We start from the raw sequence: 15,403 nt of genomic DNA, 5'->3' as shown, positions 1-15,403 counted from the left end.
TAGATCTCATCTAATCAGTCATCATATAACTGATCTAACTGGCATGGGCTAAACCAAATTGCTAAGCAACCTAATTCAAGACCCAATTTTTCAAATTGATCAGGTAAGTGGAGAATAGTGGGGGTCCCCTCGTTGCCTTCCTTAGACACCAATGAATTGGTCAGGTTGGCTAACGAAACCATTTAAATAACCACATCTCATTAACTTGTCTTAGACACCAATAGGTCGATTGATCAGAATTGGTTAGCTAAAGCGAATCGAGCTCAAAGGTTAATCGATTCTACATATGGGACTCAGTCGATTTGATCAACAATAATTATATGATCATTAACTTAATTGATCTAATTCAATTCAATACTTGACTCGATTTGATCAATTACTTAATTGAATTAGATCCATATGACTCAAATCAAAAATTTTAGATGTAATCCTATTATATGACCTAATTTTTGATTTTTTTCATGATCAAAACTCTTAGCACAAACATAAATTTTAGATTCTAAAATCATATTTCAGATCTAAATTCTTTGCATGAAAGTAAATTTTAAAATATAAAAATAACTTTCAGATTTTAACATACAAACATATATCATATATATGCATGTATAATTAGATCTAAACAAAATTTTAGATCTGAGCATGATATCATATATCTTATATACTAATCATGAATGAGATTAAAAATAAATTTATGATCTAAATATGTAATCATATATCATATATATGAATTAAAATTTAGATCATAAAAAAATTTCAAATTTCATGCATGCATCTATATTTCATATGAACATTAACTAGAACTCTTTCTAGATCAAAATTTAGATCTATACATGCAACAACATATCAACTATATATTCTAAAATTAAATCTAAAATTAAATTTCAGATTTAAAGATCTATCTATACATCTCATGTATCAAGAAAAAAAATTAATTTTAAAAATTTTTTAAAAATATGTATATCAAAATTTAGCATATAAAAATCTGTGGCTCTGATACCACTGTTGAAATTTTGGGTTTAGTGCATGCATATGTATTTTAAAATTTTTATTTTCTAAATACCACAGTGGAGAATAAGATTAAAATATTTTTAATCTAAATTTTATATACATAAAAATATAAAATTATAAAGATCTATTTCATATGTTGAAATTGATATATACTGAAATTCAGATTGTGATAAAATCACATACCTGTTTCACAACCCTTTCTTGAAAACTAAATCTGAAAGAGATGAGGCTCTCTATTAGCTACACAAGTATATGATCTTTATGAGTATCCACTCGGAATCAGCTTAGAACAGTCTTCTATAATCTAAATTTTGGTTCTCCAAAATTCAGCCTGCTGAATCTGAACGAAGTCTGGATCGCGATCAACACTTGATCTTTCTCTTTGATTTTTTTCTTCTCCTCTTCTCTAGAGTTTTTTCTTGTTATGTGCTGCTACCAGATGCTAGAAACTAGTAAGAAAGAGGCACCCAAACTCTTTTGGGCGTGAAACTCTTTTGGACGTGCATCCCAAGGAAGGAGTGTGAGGGGCTGCTAGTTTTGATGCTTTAGAGACCTTAGGAGAGGTCCCTTTAAATAGGTATAAAGATTAAATCCTATTCAATCTTATAATATAAGTCCTACTTGTATTAAGATTTCTATTAACTTAAGTTATCTAATTTACATTAGGAAGCCCATTAGGCACCAACAATTGGAGCCCTTGCACCCATAATTAGACACCCTCTTTTGCACCCAACAGACTACCCATATGAAATCAAAAGGCTCTCTAATCAATGGATACACCCAAATTGATCAAATCAAAGTGGCACCCTATAATAACTATCAAGAAGATTTATAAGTGACCTGCACCTTTAATTTATATGATCCATAACCTTAGATATCCAATAATTGGAGTCTCATAAATTTTATTCATGTAGGTAATTAGCAGGTAATTAAGTTAGAATTAACTTATCAAATAAGTAATCCCAATAGAAAGAGAAATTAGGTCCAACCATGTGCTAGCAAGGTTACTATGAACCCAATGAGTTTCTCTAAACCCAATTGACACTTCATAAGCTCAATTACTTATTTCAGATCTAATTTCTTTATTGTGTGATCTCATAAATTCAATTCTATCTGATAGTGAGATACACAATGATCTCTATCATTGTATCATTGAAATTTTTTTCAATAGATCAAAATAATTTCATTCTAACTCAACAAGGATTATCGATTCAAAACAATCTTAGTGAGCTCTCATAATTTACTGACACCTAGCAGTATATAGTGACAACTTAGTAGAACTGAAATGAACCTCTAGGTATAGTTAACATGTGATTCAGTCTCTCTATTATGAGTTCTGACTAGATGGTAGGTCATGGATAAATCGTCAAATCTCAACATCAGTCATATGATAGATTGATTAGCTCAAGTCCAGTTGTGACTTCTATGAAAACTCTTTTCTATCAATCATACTGCTGTGACCACAGACTCTTAGACTTTGTCTCTCAAATCTTATAGGACTACTCCTCTCTATTAAGGTCGATAGATCCTATCCTGACATGCACCCCACTCCTACAGTGGACTAACTATCACCAACATCCACTACAAGGGCTCATTGAGATCCATATTTATATATCAATCAAACTCCACCAGCCTCACTAAGAGTAGCAGTGCCATCTCAAGTCAAAGAATCAGTCACACAACTACAGCATCGAGATAATTACTGATGATTGAATAGAAATCTAAATGATCTCTCGTATGGTCACGCTCAGTGCTAGTTGTTCTCTAACAACCATCCGCACTTGTCATCCTGTGTCTCTACATAGTAGATTAGAGATCCATCTATCTCAAAGAAAGTAATTTGTATGTCAGTTTATCTAGATCTATCATCACCCTCATGATGATCCTATGATCGAAAGCCTTTAAGAATTAAATATATATCTCTAATTCTCAACACTTTGAGAATATGTATCGAAACTAATTTCATGGATGATTCAAAGACATATTACACTTGAATGAGAAAGAACTTATCCCTTTTATTGATCATATCAATATATTAAGTATAAAATTATGTCCTAGATATATTACAATGTATCAGTCATATTGACTTCTAGGACATATATCTAACAAGTGAAACTTTCAGTGGAGACCCATCACCTACTGAAATAAAATCTGGGATAAAATTAATTATTAAAAATTATTTGAAGAAATAATTGATTGAGAACCTACCCATAGATGTATATGGATTGATCGAGCCATCCTCGGGCTTGTATGCAGTCTGTGTGGATTCTAGTACCCACTAAAAAATTAAGGTAATTCTTTGAATTGGAAGTAGAGGCTATCAATTAGTATAAAATAATGAGAGAATCTTTAGACTAAAGTCCAAGTCTTTAGGCTCAATCAATTCATAAACATAGAGGTCTTGTGTTTTCTTTTCCATAATGGCTAGATATATGTTGCTCCATTCACTATTTAACAGTGACTGATTTATAGGATCCAACTTTGATAATTGGTATCGAAAATTATGAATAGTTCTAGAGTATGAATAGATTGTACATATGATTATAGATCCAGCACCTGAAGTTTTCACATCCAATACATATGATGCGATCAAAGGCACTTATCAGAAGTGGTCAAATGATCATATCACCATATGGTGTTATTGAGAGGAGCAAAGAACATAAATTTAGTTATAAATTTGATGATACTCAATGGAAAAAAAATTTTCAAATATTGAAAGAGTTCTTTTGTACTTCTGAAGATGTATCTTCAGTGGGATAATAATTCTTTGAAAAAAAAAAAAGATACAAAAGAGTCGTGCTTGGGTTAATGAGTCCAAACTGATAAAAGAGTCTAAGATTAATCTGGTCTGATAGAGTCCCTTGATCTGAATAGGCTAAGGAAGAGAAATCAGCAAAGAATTGTTGGACAAAGTACTTATATGATAACACCTTATAATTTTTCTATCTATGATACTACTTCTTAGATATTGGATATCCAAAGTCCATGCAAATTGTTGTAACATCTTCTGGTTAGTAAAAAGATTGAAAATCGTAAGAGATTTCTGAACATTAGAGATGAAAGTTATGTTCCAATCCTGACTTTAAGAATTTTTGATCTTATTTTTAATTCTAATAATATCATTTTAGTGATTGTCACTATTGTCTAATATTTTTGTGATATTATTATGAATGATATCCAAATCATATGGACAACTAAGAAATGATATTTATGAATAGTCACAGCATGTGGTGTAATGTACACAACAAACAAACCTTAAGTAGATAATATCATGGAAGCCTACCTTTGGCAGTTTAGGCTCGGTCATTAAACAAGAATAGGATCAATAAGATAATTCTCGAAGTCAATGATTGTAAATCATTGTCAACCTATCAATCCTATCTCCTTAGTAAGATAACCAAGTCACCTTTTGCTGGAAAAGGTGAACGAGCCAATGATGTTCTGAGTCTGATACATACTGATATATTGGATCTACGAACATATTTACTATAAATTTAGATTATTTAAAATATTTAAATAATTTCATAATAAGATAGAAAAATAAACTGAAAAGAACATTAAAATTCTTTGATCAGACCGAAGAGGAGAATGCATTTCAAGTAAATTTTGACATATCTAGAAGAGAATAGGATTTTCTTCTGTTGGAATCGACTTTGTTAGACATAGTTCGATCTATGATGGAGTTTACAAGTCTGTCAGTCTCCATTTAAGGTTATGCTCTTAAGACTACTTGTTATGTTCTGAACTAAATTTTGAATTAATCAGTTGCAAAGACTCCATATGAGATATGGACTAGGCATAAGCCGATACTTTCTTACCTTGGGATTTGGAAGTGTTTAGTTTATGTCAAGCATTTGCAGACCGATTAGCTTGGATCCTGATCCTATATGTATTATTTTGTAGGGTACCCCAAAAAATTTAGGGGATATAACTTCTACCATGCTAAAGAACAAGAGTTGTTCGGCATTCTTTTTAGAAAAAAAATATCTTGATAAAGGTACTAATGCCTTTAATGTAGAACTTATGAAGTTTGATAGGTAGAAGAACTAACACAATCTAGAGAACCTATAGAATCGAATTTGATTAGATCAAATCTAGAACCCATTATAGAGGCACCATTAAGAAGATCTGGTAGAGTACCACATCCCTCAGATAGATACTTTGGTATCTAGATCCAGGACGTGAACTTGTTGAACTCGATGAGAACAACAAAGATCTGATCACCTACATGGATGTCATGCAAAGGTTCGACTCTGATTAATGACTTGGAGCCATAAGTCCGAAATGAAATCCATAAAGGTCAACAATGTATGGACACTCATTGATTTACTCAAAGAGTAAAGCCCATAGAGTGTAAGTGGATCTTCAATAGGATCAGAGTAGCACAAACGAAAAGGTGGAGATCTAAAAAGCTCGTCTGGTAGCCTAAGGATATTGTCAACATTATGGTATTGACCATAACAAGATATTTTCTCTTGTGGAAATGCTAAATATTTTGGAGTTCTGTATTTTGATAAGTGATCAAAACGCATGACTTCATTGAGAACGAAGAAGAACCCTACAAATACAAATGGGTTAATAGTTCTATAAGTGAATTTCTTATTTAGTATGTGAATGAAATTTTTTTAATCAGAAATGACATTCCTTACATTATAGGAAATAAAGATTTTGCTATTATCATAGTTCTCCATAAAGGACTTTGGAAAAAGCATCTCTGATCCTAGAGATGAAAATCTATAGAGATAGATCTAAGAGGCTATTTGGGTTTTTTCAGTCCAGCATACATATGGTATTTATAAGTAGAATTTATTCTATCATTATACCATAAATGAGATCGGATATGGTATACTCACTAGGATAGTGAGTGGATACTTGCAAGATTCGGATGAGAATCACTGGAAGGTCATTTTAAGTATTTCAGAAATAATAAGGATCGGTGACTCAGTTATGGAGAATCTGACTTAAAACTTATGGAGTATGATTTTAGTTTTTAGTTTGACATAATAATAGCAAGAATATGTCGGAATACATCCTTATCTTAAATAATGGAGTAATTTGTTAGAATAGTTCCAAGCAGAGCAATATAGCCAAATTCAAATTGTGAGGCAGAATGCATTGCAGTATTCGATGCTTGTAAGGAAGCTATGCGATTGTACAGATTTATTGACAAGCTAAGAGTGGCACCCTCCGATGATGGTCTTGCTGTATTGTACAGCACTAGAGCCATAGCTCATGCCAAGAAGCTGAAGTTTCATTATCTTATCAGGCATTCTGCATCGCTACCACCTTATTTGAAAAATCTGTTAAGGTAATATCAATCTTTAGAAGATCGATGGAAAGGAGAACTTGACCAACCCATTTACTAAAGCCTCGGTATCTAGGAGTTCTAAGATGATAAATCAAAGATGGATATATGATACTATACTGATTGGCTTTAGTCCAAGTGGGAGTTGTTAGGAATTGTATCCTAAAGCCAATCATTTGACGATTGTGCTAATTATAAATGTATATGAATTGATAAATAATAAAAGTTATTCGATATTTTTCATCATAAGAATATATCTTCTAATGAACTCCTATATTGTGATGAAGTCCTTAGGACTACTTTGATCGATAAAGGAGGATTTATCGCATAGTCCTTAAACTGGTTCGCGATCAAACGATACGCTATTACTAGGATGATAGCGATATCAAGTGTAGGTCGTTGTGTGCCATATGCGTTGGTTGTCCTTGTAATCAAATGGTATAGAGATACTGGTATGGCATACAGGTAAGATGTAGGAGTACATCATCACAGAACGTGACCAACCGTGGAGCACTCTGTTGTCAAGGGTAGCTCGCGAAGGGTATGGGTATAAGTGTCCCTCTGACCTAAGATCACCACGATGACTTGCAAGCAACTCACTGTACTTTGATGTTGGACTAACTGAGTTTCTAATTTAGTAATGAAAGATTTTTGAATACAGTCAAGTACTTGTCAAGTCGGCGTGTGAGTCAAGATGGGATTGACCCCTCCAAATTAATAGGAGATATGCATAAGTGTATTTCAATTTAGCAAAATCTGAGCCCGGATAATCCATGTGATAGATTTGAAAAAGATTGAAATACAATATGGATAACTTATCAAGGATTGACAGTTAAATTCTAGATCATCTTCAAGTATTAGGGTCAAAGGGATGAATTATACGGTAACCATACGTCAATAGGTTCTCAAATGTTGCTTCACCTTTATTCGACCTATTCGAACGTCGGGTCACCACTACTAGATGGCTACATCAATTGGTTTAGAAAGATATTCTTGTGCTACTAGCTTAGGTTCGAACCAATAGGGTTACACTCAAAAGAAGTTTCTGACTGATCAACGATTGAGAATCATTCAAGGGCTTAATCATCAATTCGATTGGTGATTAACCTTATATAAAAGTTGTAATAAATTAATTCATCAAGTATTAGTGAACTAATAAAAGATTAATTAATAATTAAATTACTAATTAGCTCAATTTGATTGAGCAAAGAGGATTAAATAAAATCTAATTGGATTGGATTCAATTAGATTTGACCCGATTAGGTTATGAGATGACCTAATCGCTAAGGGAGAATTATCCCTGATTTGATCAGGACTTTGGTTCAATCAATTTTTAATTTGATTAAAATTTGATTAAAAATTTATGAACCTAATTAGACTAGATTTCATATATTTTATTTGGGCTAAACCAAATGTGATTTGGTTTGGATTCAAATAAGAAAACTTAGAGTCCTTATTGGAGTAGGACTCTTCTCTCTGCACCAACCCAGTTTGCATGTCATATATCTTTACACGCAAAATTATTTTATCTGAGATTTTTTCAAACCAAAGGGTCCTTTCTCTTATCTATCTCACATCCAAATTTGATTTGGTTTTGATAAAAGAAAGATTCTGAAATTAGATTTCAAAATATTCCTTATCAAGAGAATTTGTTCTCATCCAGATCAACCTCTCCACGCCAATAAATTTTTTTCTCCTTATATGCATGATATTTTGAAGAGATTTTTTGTGAGAAATTAGTTAGAGAATTGATCTACTATGAAAAAATATGAGAAGGGATGTCCCATATTTTTTTGATATATTTTTGGATGTGGAATTATGAAGGAAGGCAGAATCCTGTAAGAGTCTAGGATCATTAGGACTCATCACCCCACCTCCTTACACACCTATAAAAGAGGCTTTTGTAGTTTATTTTATGTGTAAAAGATACCAGAAGAGAGCTCTTCATGTGGTAGAAGTTTGGGCATGGTTCATTGTTAGAAAATATGTCTCAAAGCCAATCGTTAGACAATTGTGCTCATCTTATAAATTGTATATGAAATTTTATTAATAAAAGTTATTTGGTATTTTAATTAAAAATTGACCATCTTTGAACTCCTGTGTTGTAATAAAATTTTTAATACTATATATATTAATCGACAAAGGAGGATTTATCATTAAGTCCTTAAAATTATTTACGATCAAATGATACGCTATTACTAAGATGATAGCGATATCAAGTGTAGGTCGTTGTGTGCCATATGAGTCAGTTGTCCTCTTAATCAAGGAGTATGGAGATACTATTATGGTATATAGATAGAATATAGAAGTATATTCACATCGAATGTGACTATGTGCCGAGCACTCTACTATCAAGAGTAGCTTGTGAAGGGTATGGGTATAAGTGTCCCTCCGACCTGAGACCACCATGGTGATTTGTAAGCAACTCACTGTACTTTAATATCAGACTATCTAAATTTTTAACTTAGTGATGGAAGGATACTAGGTACAGTCAAGTACTTATCAAGTCGGTGTGTGAGTCAAGATGGAATTGATCCCTCTGAATTGGTAGGAGATATGCATCAGTGTATTTCAATTTAGCAAAATCTTGATCAGGATAATCCATGAGATGGATTTGAAAGGTTAAAATACAATGTGATCAACTTAATTAGGATTGACAGTTAAATTCTAAGTCACCTTGAGTATTTGGGTCAAAGGGATGAATTATACGGTAACCATACGCCTGTAGATTCTAGAACGTTGCTTTGCAATACTTCAATCCATCCGATTGTCAGGTCATCATTGCTAGATAGTTACATCAATTGGTATAAAAAATTATTTCTATGCTATCAGTTTAGATTCGAACTTATAGGATCACACGCATTAAAAGATTTGATCAGATCTGATGGCTGAAGAGTCCAATTGGATTGTGACTCTGGTGAAGAGTCCTACTTGGATTAGGACTCTATGGGAGAGTCCCACTAGGACTGAGACTCTATCATTTATGAAGAATTAATTAGTAATTAGATTACTAATTGACTCAATTTGATTAAGTAAAGAGCTTTGGAATAAGTCTAAGTAAATTAGATTCAGTTCGACTCAGATTGAGATTGACATGATCAAATCCGATTACAAGAAAAATTTGATCCTGATTCGATCAGGATTTGGATTCGGCTAATTCCTAATTGGATTAGAAATTTGATGAGATATTTAGATTTATAATTAGATTAAGTTTATTTCTATCATTGATTTCAATCCAAATTTGATTTGGATTAGAATTGAATTAGAAATGAAGAGTCCAAGTCAGACTAGGACTCTATCCTTATCTTTTGCACCACATCTGATTCTATGCCAATTTCTCCATGCCTAATTGGATTTGGGTTATGATTTTTGGCCTCATGAGAGAGGATCCAATAAGGCTGGTCAGCTATAGCTAATGAGTCATAATATTATCTTTTGCCTAATTCGAATGCGATTCAAATTATAGATAAGATACAGACTAGGAAAGAGATTTTTCGTATATGGCATATTGTTGGAGTCATATTATTATTATTTTTTTTTATTAAGAAATTTTTTGACATGTGAGACTTTAAATTTCTTCTCCATATCTTAGTAATTTTTTTGGAATTTTTGGAGATGCCAAAAAGAGATTTTGGTGTTGATTTATGGCATCCTTTCTTAAAAAATCCTAATTCTTAGTCTATAAAAAGGAGACCCCTCTCTTGGACGTCCCATGATCGATTTCCTTGCAGATTTTTATTTTTAGAGCCTCTTCTCCTCCTCCTCTCTTCCTTCTCTATATCTTCTATTACTTTGGAGTGTCCAAGGTACTTATAGAAGAAGGAAGAGGTCAGCTGTCGAAGTTGTTCGCAGACTAGCATCTTCGAGCCCCTGATCTGCGCTAGTCTTCGCATGGATTTTTCTATAGAGGCCAAATGACTTTGTGTGACTATGAGTGACCTGAAAAATACCCTATCCAACTATTGGATTAGAGGAGATCAAGATCAAAATTTATTTGGTAATAATCTTTAATTTATTTTGATTCCTATGGTAGATCTAATAGTCAGATCTAGAATTTCAGCATCGATGTGATTTTTATTTTTAGATCTAAAGTATATTTTTTTTATATTAAAAATTTTGATGTGGTAGTCTAAGATTAGATCTTATACATATTATTAATATTAAATTATTTAATCTATTATTTTCACTACACAAATTTTTTTAATTGCATGTATTGCACTACCGTTAATTTTTCTTCAATTGGTATTAGAGTCAGGTTGTTTTGATATGAATTAATAGGACTTTAGATCTGACTTTTTATTATTAGATCTAATTATTTATAATTTAGATTAGATCTAAATTAGTTTATTTTTAGATCTGATTATTATTTATTTAGATTAGATATTTTGAGTAGCAAAGTACTCGGATTGGATAATCACCAGGCCGTCTGATCATAGGAGCAAGTAGGGTTTCATGACCCTCTCCTCTCATTCAATGGGGTGATCTTCATGGTGTGTAGAAGTGCCACTGTGAGGTCTCATGAAGAAGAAAGTGAAAAGAAAAAAATTACTTTCTTGCAAAACTTTAGATCTTGAAACTCTAGATGTTGTTGTATGTGATGCAAGTTGCGAAGATAGTTAGTTACATCTAATCTTGTTTAGTCAAAATTATTTTGATCTAAAATCATAAAAATTTAAATTTGATCTAAAAAATTTTATGACTTAATATAAAAAGTTTACATGAAAAATTATTTTTAAAACTTTAACCATATTGATGCAAAATTTAATTGAGAATTAAGTATCAAGCTGATTAGATCTAGAATTATGATTTAGATCTAATGACATTGCATAAAATATGGGGCATGGGTTAGCTCAAATTGGATCCTTCTCTTTAATTGGATTAGACCTAAGGTTAGAATCAAAGAATTGATTGACCATATAGAGAAATTGATGAAGTCTAACTAAATATTGAATTAGATTAATCAGAGTTTCTTTAGTACAATAGTTATAGATGGTCAAGTCCATGTCTTTGATTAGACCAAATGGACCTTAATTGTGACTCAGTGGTTGAATCCGAATCATTAGGTTGGTCAAATCAAAACTAGTTAACTAATTAGTATCTAAGATAAGTTTGGCATTTTGATCGATAGTTGATTTATGTCACAAATTGACATAAAAAGTATCAATTAATATCTAAATTATCTAACTTTATTAAGAAATTGATACTTGTTATTATATTTTATAGAAGAAGAGATCATCAATAGAAAGAACAAGGAAAGAGGATTCCAACGGCGCAAATTTTATGCAAAACGGAGTTAAATTGACCCAAAAATTGAAGAATGAAGAAAGAAGACTCAATTGGATCAAACCCGAGTCAAATCAGATCAAAATTGATCAAAAATCAACTGATTTGGTGATCTGGTTAGCCGCCTGGTCCACAGCAACAGGCGCATGGACCATGGACCCATCGGCGCACCATAAACCCCCCTAACAACCCTCTAAAACTTCTTAGTCCCACATCTAAAGTTTTGAAAATCTTATAACCCCCAAATGCCTATAAAAAACCCCCAAAGGCCCTTGTTTTATGTATTCTTCCTTCCGATCAAGCTTGTAACCCTAGATAGTGGGATTTTTAGCTCTCTTCTCAAGCCTCGAGCTTTGAGATTTTTGTAATAAATTTTTTTTATATAAAATCTTATTTTTATGCAATTTCATCTCTTTACATTATGCAATTTATTTTTCTTGCAATTAGGATAGTTTAATTTATGCAATTTAATTTTATGCAATTAGGTTAGTTTAAATTATGCAGTTTAAATTTATGCAATTAGGATAGTTTAATTTATGAAATTAGGGTAGTTTATTTTTCTGCATTTAAATTTTGCAAGTAGATTTAGATCATGTCTAGCTAAGCATCCCTTCTAGGGTTTGCGATGAAGCTAGATCATGAGTAGGGATTTTACATAGGGTTTTTTCTTTTTCTTAAGATTTCTTTTTCTTCCTCTTTTGTCAAGAATTTTTGATGAACTACAGTTGGGTCAGAGTCCCTTCATAGTTCATGCTTGATTCAGTGCATAGGAGGAGAAAACCCTAAGGGTCCTAGTTACTACTCCCCTGTAAAGAATCTTGATGGGTTATCGTTGGGCCTTAGTCCCTTCATAATCTATGCTTGGAAAAGACAAGAGGAGTAGTCGTTAGGATCAATAAGAGAAATTCTAGGTAGAATTCCCTAATCTAGATCTAGTGGATTCAAAAACCCTAGATCCTTAGTCTTATTGTCTTTAGCAAACAACTTTCGACTTTCGATTTTTGTTAAAGCTCGCTTGAGCATAGATTTGAAAATCATTTTTAAACCAAGTCTCTGTGGAATCGACCCGTACTCGCTGGTCGTGCTACTCTGCACACCGTGCGCTTGCGGTTTTATTTATAAATTTTAAGATTTGCACATTAAGTTTTTGGCGCCGTTGCCGGGGATTTGGCATTTTAAATTGTTTTCAAATATTTGTTCTTCGTGCGTTAAAACTCTCTTTCTTTTTCCTTTAGGTTTCTATATTTAGTTGGTGATTGCTGGAAAACTCAGGTATGCTTCTAATTTCTCTTTTATTATTTTTAGTTAATTACTTTTGCTTTTAGACCTAATCATTTGAATTTACTTAATCACAAAAAAAAAAAAAAACAAAACAAAACAAAAGACATTTCATAATCGTGAAGTAAAATATCAAAATAAAAAAAAAATTCTAAATTAAAATCTTTTACATTCTTGGTCATCTTGTTTATTTGCATTTGCATTTTCATAATTAATCTAAGGGCATCAACCCATTAACAAGATAAGGTGGGGATTTCATTATCCTTCCTTAGCCCAAAAACCATCTCCATTATATTGCATTACCTAGACTTTTAATCTTAAAATCAATTAGACGTCAACCTTAAGGAATTCGAGCTCAATAGGACAAGGAACCCTAAGAGTTCTACCAAGTTTGAGTTGTTTGATTAGTTGGTGTCTAGGCAAGTCCCTGAGGGTGGTTTGTTAAATTGGTTCAGTTGCTGGCCTGGCCAACTCGTTTGGTGTCTAGAAAGGCAACGATGAGTGAACCTCCCACCTCTTATACTTACCTGGCTAACTAGTTGATCAATCTCCACTTGGAAGGCTTGAAGGGTCATCTTGGAACAGTTAGGAGCTGTCTAGATTTAGGTTAACCCTAGGATAGATTGAGTTTAATTTATTGTTTCACTTGTTTGAAAAAAAAAATATTAAAATTTAAATTAATTTGGTTACTTTTTTTTAGATTTAGGACTCCTTAGGATCTTCTCTTTAGAATTTTTTCTCTTTCTTTTTCTTATACATAAAAATTTTATAAAAAAAAATTGTATAAACATCGAGAACCGTACACCTCGTGTGTGGAAAAGAGTGTCGGGTCGTCTAGTTAGAATTGAGTCAATTCCTATTGTTCCAATGGCTGAACCAATCCAACCCATGACCCTTAAGGATTTGTGTTATCCAGTTGGCTCCATCCAACCATCTTGTATCAGGTTGCCACAACCCACAGCTAACAATTTTGAAATCAAACCTCAAATCATAAATATGCTTCCAAAATTCACAGGATTAGAGGATTCTTATATATTTATTAGAGAATTTGAGGAGGTATGTGCAACCATGAAACTGCAATTAACAGAGGATGAGGTCAAACTTAGATTAATCAACTTTGCCCTTAAGGACAATGCTAAGAAGTGGCTTTATAGTCTGCCAAACTATTCTGTCACTACCTGGGAGGGCTTTGTGAGAACATTTTTAAAAAAGTATTTTTCCCATCATAAAACAGCTAGGATTAGGAATGAAATAAATCAATTTTACCAACTAGCTGGTGAATCATTTTGGAAGTACTTTGATCGTTTCAAGAATCTTTTGACCCAATGCCCACACCATGGAATAGAAACTTGGAGACTATGCCAGATCATCTATGAGGGGTTAGATTCAAACTCAAGAACCATGCTAGAGTCCATGTGCCAAGGCCAATTTATGGACAAAGAAACTACTGAAGCTTGGCAATTCTTAGAAGACCTAGCCGAAAAAAATTTACAGTGGGAAACAACTAGGGAACCTGATAAAGCTACACCTTCAAGAGGAGGAATGCATCAAATTCAACCAACCCTAGCATCAGAGGCCAAGATTGCAACCTTAACACGTAGATTGGAAGCCTTAGAATTACAGAGACCAGCCAATGTAAATCAAATATCTGCACCCATGTGTAAAGGGTGCAATGCACCAGACCATGTCTTAGAAGAATGTTCCTACTCAAATGAGTGTGCACAGGTGAATGCCACATATCAAGGACCATTGAACAATCCTTATGCACCCACATATAACCCAGGTTGGAGGAATCACCCGAATTTCTCATGGTCCCAGAATCCTAATGTAGGCAATCCAAATTTCAATCAGCAAAATCTAAGGTCCAACCTAGTAATGAACAACCCGCCAGGCTTCCATGATAATGACAAGAAAATTACCTCTTTAGAGAAAAGTCTAGAAGCCATGATGAAGACACATACCAGCTTTATGCAAACCACGGGTCAACTCATAAATAATAACACCCAAGCTATAGCCCGTTTGGAAATGCAAGTAAGTCAGCTGGCTTCAACCATTAGTGAACGAGAACATGGTAGGTTACCTAGCCAACCTGAGCCAAATCCTAGGAACCAAAATGGTCCACGACCCCAACAAGGAAACCAAGTTAATGGTGTAAATGCCATTCATACTTTAAGATCAGGAAAACAAATAGACAATAAGGTAGTTGCACTTGATGATATAGATGACTCATCTGCCGAGTCACCTTCTAAAACTACTATCTTTCAACCTCAAGCACCAGAAACTGAAAATTCACCTAGTCCAGTACTTAAAAGTCCTAGAGCTCTTTTTTCAAACAGACTGAAATCCAATAAATCTGAACATTTAGACAAAATTTTAGAGGTATTTAAACAAGTCCAAGTTAATATTCCTCTTTTAGATATAATCCATCAGGTTCCAACTTATGCCAAATTTTTAAAAGATCTTTGCACTAGGAAAAGGACCACTAATGTACCAAAGAAAACATTTTTGGCTGCAAGTGTCAGTTCATAC

General features: G+C 33.1%; 1 non-coding gene across 1 annotated transcript; it reads right to left on the bottom strand.

The window, feature by feature from the left end:
- Positions 1 to 14,110: 14,110 nt before the first annotated feature.
- Positions 14,111 to 14,217, bottom strand: LOC140851821 (small nucleolar RNA R71). The gene has a single exon (XR_012134578.1). It is a non-coding gene; the product is annotated as a small nucleolar RNA R71 (small nucleolar RNA).
- Positions 14,218 to 15,403: the final 1,186 nt, after the last annotated feature.

The sequence above is a fragment of the Elaeis guineensis genome, chromosome 9 (assembly GCF_000442705.2).
Source record: "Elaeis guineensis isolate ETL-2024a chromosome 9, EG11, whole genome shotgun sequence".
NCBI classification, from domain to species: domain Eukaryota; kingdom Viridiplantae; phylum Streptophyta; class Magnoliopsida; order Arecales; family Arecaceae; genus Elaeis; species Elaeis guineensis.
The sequence above is the reverse complement of the archived record's forward strand: the minus strand, read 5'-3'. Positions and strand labels throughout refer to the sequence as shown.